Raw genomic sequence first — 6,037 nt, 5'->3', positions numbered from 1 at the left:
TTTTGAGGAGTGTGATCTGTTCCTGAGCACCTGCATCCTGCTGTAGATGGACTAAGGCAGGCTACCCAATATGACTGCTGTGGTGCTCTGAGAGCTATGGGAAAAGTTAGCCTCAAGGAAGGTATTTTAATTGGGGAATTAACAACATTGTGTGTATCCAGGGCTATAAATAATATATAAAACCAGCTAATTGTAGTACAGCCTACCATGCTACAATTTACTGTTCAAGTACCTATGAGTCTACTGTTCATTGTTAAGAGTTCAGTTAGCCTAACATTTTGCAAATCCAGGTCAAAATTCTACCCTATAGAATCATAGAATGGTTTGAGTTGGAAGGGACCTTTAAAGACCATCCAGTCCACCCCCCTTGCCACATCTTTCACTAGATGAGGTTGTTCAAAACCCTGTCCAACTGACCTTGAACAATTCCAATGATTGGGCATCCACAGCTTCTCTGGGCAACCTGCTCCAGTGTCTCACCACCCCCATCTGAAAAAATTTCTTCCTTTTGTCCAATCTAAATCTACCCTTACAGTTTAAAACCATTGTCCCTTGTCGTGTCACTGCAGGCCTTGGTAAAAAAGTCTCTCCCCATCTTTCTTACAAGCCCCTTTATATACTGAAAGGCTGCAATAAGGTCTCCCTGAAGCCTTCTCTTCTCCAGGCTGAACAATGCCAACTCTCTCAGCCTTTCTTCATAGGAGAGCCATTCCAGTCCTCTGTTTTCGTGGCCCTCCTCTGGACCCACTCTAACAGGTCCATGTCTGTCTTGTACCATGGGCCCCAGAGCTGGACACAGTGCTCTAGGCAGGGTCTCACAAGAGCAGAGTAGAGGGGGAGAATCACCTCCCTTGACCTGCTGGCCAGGCTTCTTTTGATGCTGCCCAGGATACAGTTGGCTTTCTGGGCTGCAAGCACACATTGCCGTCTCATGTCCAATTTTTTGGCATCCCCAAGTCCTCTGCAGGGCTGCTCTCAATCCATTCATCCCCTAGGCTGTATTGATATTCGGGATTGCTCTGACCCATGTGCAGGACCTTGCTCTTGACCTTGTTGAATTTCACGAGGTTCACGTGCACCCACTCCTCCAGCCTGTCAGGGTCCCTCTGAATGGCGTCCCTTCCTTCAAGCCAGTCAACTGCACTGCGCAGCTTGGTGTCATCAGCATACCTGCACTCGATCCTCCTGTCTACGTTATTGATGAAGATACTAAATAGTATTGGTGCCAACACGGACCCTGAGGGACACCACTTGTTACTGACCCCCATTTGGACACTGAGGCATTCGTTGACTGCAACTCTTCGGATGTGGCCATCCAGCCAATTCCTTATCCATTGAATAGTCCATCCATCAAACCCGTACCTCTCCAATTTAGTGACAAGGATGTTGTGTGACATCGTGTCAAAAGCCTTACAGAAGTCAAGCCAGATGACATCAGTTGCTCTTCCCTTATCCACCAACACAGTCACTCCATCGTAGAAGGCCACCAGATTAGTCAGGCATGAGTTGCCCTTCATGAAGCAATGTTGGCTCTCTCTAATCACCTCATTGTCATCCATATGCCTTGACATAGCTTCCAAGAGGATCTGCTCCATGATCTTACTGGACACAGAGGTGAGGCTGACTCGTCGGTAGTTCCCAGGGTCCTCCTTTTTACCCTTTTTAAAAATGAGTGTAATGTTTCCTTTTTTCCTGTCACTGGGTGACTAAGTGCCATGACTTTTCAAATATGATGGGAAGTAGCTTAGCGACTACATCTGTTGAGTTCCCTCAGGACCCTGGGATGCAACTCATCAGGTCCCATGGACTTGTGTATGTTCAGGTTCCTTAGACAGTCATGAACCTGATCTTCCCCTACGATGGGTAGGACTTCATTCCGCCAGTCCTTGCCTTGATATTCAGGGACTCGAGAGATGTGGGAAGAGCAATTGCCAGTGAAAACTGAGGGGGAAAAAAGTTGCTGAATACCTCAGCCTTCTCCATCTGAGTTGTGATCAGATCCCCTGTCTCATTTATCGGGGGGGTACAATTTCTTTTGTCTTTCTTTTCTGACTAATGTACCTGTAGAAGCCCTTATTATTCTTCACATCCCTTGGAAATTTAGCTCCAGCTGTGCCTTAGCTTTCCTGATCCCGTCCCTCAACTCTTGGCCAGTATCCCTATATTCTTCCTAGGATGTGTGACTGTCATGGTTTAACCCCAGCCAGCAACTAAGCACCACGCAGCTGCTCGCTCACTCCTCCCCCCTCCCAGTGGGATGGGGAGGAGAATCGAAAAAAAAGTAAGACTCATGGGTTGAGATAAGAACAGATCTGACCAGAGCGTGTTAAAACCAATTTGTTATAAGCATTCATTATATTAGTTTAATAGTCGCTGGTCACAATGTTGATTTATTGGCTCCAAAAAAAAAAAAAAAGGAAATAAAACCCAAGAAAAGACAAATGATGCACAATGCAATTGCTCACCACCTGCTGACCGATGCCCAAGTAGCGATCTGCCCCTCCTGGCCAACTCCCCCCAGTTTATATATTGAGCATGACGTTCCATGGTATGGAATATCCCTTTGGCTCGTTCAGGTCAGCTGTCCTGGCCATGCTCTCTCCCAGCTTCTTGCACACCTGCTTGCTGGCAGAGCATGGGAAACTGAAAAGTCCTTGACTTAAGATAAGCGCTATTTAGCAACAACTAGAACATCAGCGTGTTATCAACATTATTCTCACACTAAATCCAAAACACACTGTACCAGCTACTAAGAAGAAAATTGGCTCTATCCCAGCTGAAACCAGGACAGTGTCCCTGCTTCCAATGCCTACACATTTCCCTCTTGCATTTCAGTTTGACCAGGAGGTCCTTGCTCAGCCATGCTGGTCTCCTGCCTTCCTTTCGTGATTCCTTGCATATGGGAATTCATAGTTCTTGTGCTCTAAGAAAAATGTCTTTAAAGAGCTGCCAGCTCTCTTGTGCTCCTTTACTCCTGAGGGCAGTTTCCCAGGGGGTCCCATCCACCAGTCCCTTAAACAACTGAAAGTTCGCTTTCCTAAGATTTATGGTCTTGGTTATAATTTTTGCCTGGCATATATCCCTTGAGACCATGAATTCCACCAGGGTATGATCACTGCAGCCCAGGCTACCACCAATCTTGACCTCTCCAATAAGTTCTGTGCTGGTGAGCAAGAGGTCCAGTATATAGATACAAGTTTATATATATATATATATGTATGCATGTGCACACACACATATTTTTAAAGAAGATACCATTCTCTGGCACAAATTAAAAGAAGGGAGACCTGCAGTGAAGTGAACACTTGGTCATTTGATGCTTAATCCCCACTCCCATGCAAACAAATGGGCTGCAATAACCCTCACACGGAAGGTTGCTGAGGCCTATAATTTTATATCTGGAGAGGAAGCATATGTGCAAAAAGAATATCCAGTGTTAAATAACTGCGGGTGATTGGAGTCTATCCTGAAAGACGGTATTTGATGTAGCCATGGCAAGATGTTTTGAAGAGGAAAGAGCATCAATATACAGCTCACTTCAGCAGTAAGAAGTTGTGAAGTATTCTTACAGGCTTTCAGGATATCACCATTTTAAACACAGCCATCTATTCAGCAGGAGAAATTCAAACCATCTTTGAAGGAGTCAGAGGGCTGCAAGGCCCAATGTACAGAGGTTACTGGGGGCCTTTCATTCTATAATACTGAATTTCATCTGCTGTTCCGTCTCCCAACCACTTAGTATTCTAAGATGCTTCAGCATTTCTTTGTGGTTACCTTTCAGTTTTTACTGCTCTGTGTAATCCTCAAACCTGGTCTTAGTCCCTGCCCACTTACTTCCTAGATCATGGGGGAAAATTTTAAACAGCCCAGTGTTAATGTGGATCCCTATGGGATTCCCTCAGTGGCCTCACTCCCCTGAAAATGCCAAATATCTCCTCCAAATGCTTCCTCTAACCGCCAACAAGACAACCATCCTGTTTAATGCATGGCAGTCTCACTTTTTAGAGGTCTGGGTGAGGGACCTTGTCAAAATTTTTTGGAAGTTCAAATAGCAGATGCAGCAAGAAATAGTCAAAGATGTGGAAAAGTCTTCTTTTGAGGTTTACCTGTTTTCAAAATACTTAGATATATGAAGTCTGTCTCCCTTTCACAGATGTCCTGGTGCCTCCCTTATGCCCCACATCCTTCCTTTACACATTAGTCCCCCTCTTTACTATAACCCTTATTGCCACACGGGCTGGTGTCTGGTTTCCTTGAGGTGAAGCAGCTGTCCACAAAAACGGCACCACATTTACCATCTGTCCTCGTCTGGGGCAGCAGGGAGCATTGACTGCCCATGTGTGATGCCCGGGCCAGCAGGCTGAGCTGTGGCTGCCCCAGAAAGAGCAGGGCCATCCAAGGGCAGGTTAAGTACCGGCCTTTCTGTCCAGTACAGCACATACAGGGCCTGGCGTGCGCTGCAGCATGCAGAGGGCCAAGAGCCCTCCCTGGTCATGAGGAGCAGGAGCTGGAGAGAAAGCTGACAACATTGGCCGTGATTTTCCTAACCTTTTATTTGGTTGTCTCACCCAGCAATCGCTAGGTTTGTTTCTCTGTTTATGGTTTGTCTATGTTTAAATAAAGGCTTTATTTGAATAACTAACTGGCTTTTGTTACCTGCTTCTGAAGAAAGGCAACGAGGCTTGCCTCTGAGGTGCAATTGCACTTTTTAAAAACAAATGCCTCTGATTTAGAAGACCTTTGAGCATAATTCAGATGGATTTTTGGACCTGATACAACACGCATAAAAAGGGACACTGCACTAATTAATGTCTCAGTGGAGCTGCCCAATATAACTGCCACCCCTCCCCCAATCTCACTGTTAATCCTGCTGTATTTTAATTATGCAATTGACCTACTTAATTTTGAAGACAGCTGGCCTTCAGAGTCAAGCAACACTTTGAGAAATAATGTCATGCTTAGTGTTGGTTTCATTAGTAGCATCACAGTCAAGCAACGTCCCAGGGTGACGTCAACCCTCCAGCCGTACAATCACCATGCAGGTCACTGAGCAAGCACTGAGGACCAAATTGCTCCAAGAGCTGGTCCCAGGCCCTGGCTCTGCTCCCAAACACACTGCAGCTGCACAGTGAAACATCCAAGTTACAGATAATACTACTGCAAGGAAAATGAAGCAGTGTAAGAGCTTGCCTGGCAAAGGTGTGGTGTCCTCACCAATGGAGATTTTAAAAAACAAGTTGGATGTACTCCATACTGATATAGCTATATAGCTAAATGTATGATGTATGCTGCAATGATTTCACTCCCATGTGCCATACACAGCAGTCGGGCTGTTTTATGCAGGCAGGAATGACAAATTGCTGCTGTTGTTTTTGCGTAAGGTGCACCCCCTGTTTCACACTTCCTGCAAACCTCGACAGAACAGCTCCATTTTTTTGGACATTCTGGCATCATTAAAACAGCTTAAACATCTCTAAAGCTACAGCATTGGATAACTTGCAGGGAATAATGGTAAGTAGTCTCCTGAAAAGTTATCTGAATTATTATTAATGGCTTTTAACAATTCATGGAACAATGGGGAAATCCTTGAGGATTAAGAAAAGAAAAACAACCCCCAAACAAACAACATATTCTCTCTCCTCTTCCAAGAAAAAAAAAAGAAACAAAACTCTAGTGTTGTGCCAGTATTTAAAAAATTACAAGCTGCGTGGCCAGTGTAAGTACAGCTTAGCAGTCTGAAATCTCCCAGGCAAACCAACAGAACAGTTGACATTAAAGGATATCATAAGTAAAATGAACCAACATGGTTTCACAGAGAACAGTTTTCTGTAAATGTTATTTTTTAATTAATTACAAGTCCGGGTTGGTAATAGTAGCTATTGACATCGTAAATTTCTGTAAGGCATTGTTCTTGGCCCCACATGTTATACAAATATTGGTGGAGCACATTAAATGCTAGTTAGTAAATAATTGTAAATGAGGATTTGTCCTAGAGAATCCCAGAGTCTGCAGCTACTTGGCATCTTTATCAAGAATG

The sequence above is a fragment of the Gymnogyps californianus genome, chromosome 3 (assembly GCF_018139145.2).
Source record: "Gymnogyps californianus isolate 813 chromosome 3, ASM1813914v2, whole genome shotgun sequence".
Lineage (NCBI taxonomy): Eukaryota > Metazoa > Chordata > Aves > Accipitriformes > Cathartidae > Gymnogyps > Gymnogyps californianus.
The sequence above is the reverse complement of the archived record's forward strand: the minus strand, read 5'-3'. Positions refer to the sequence as shown.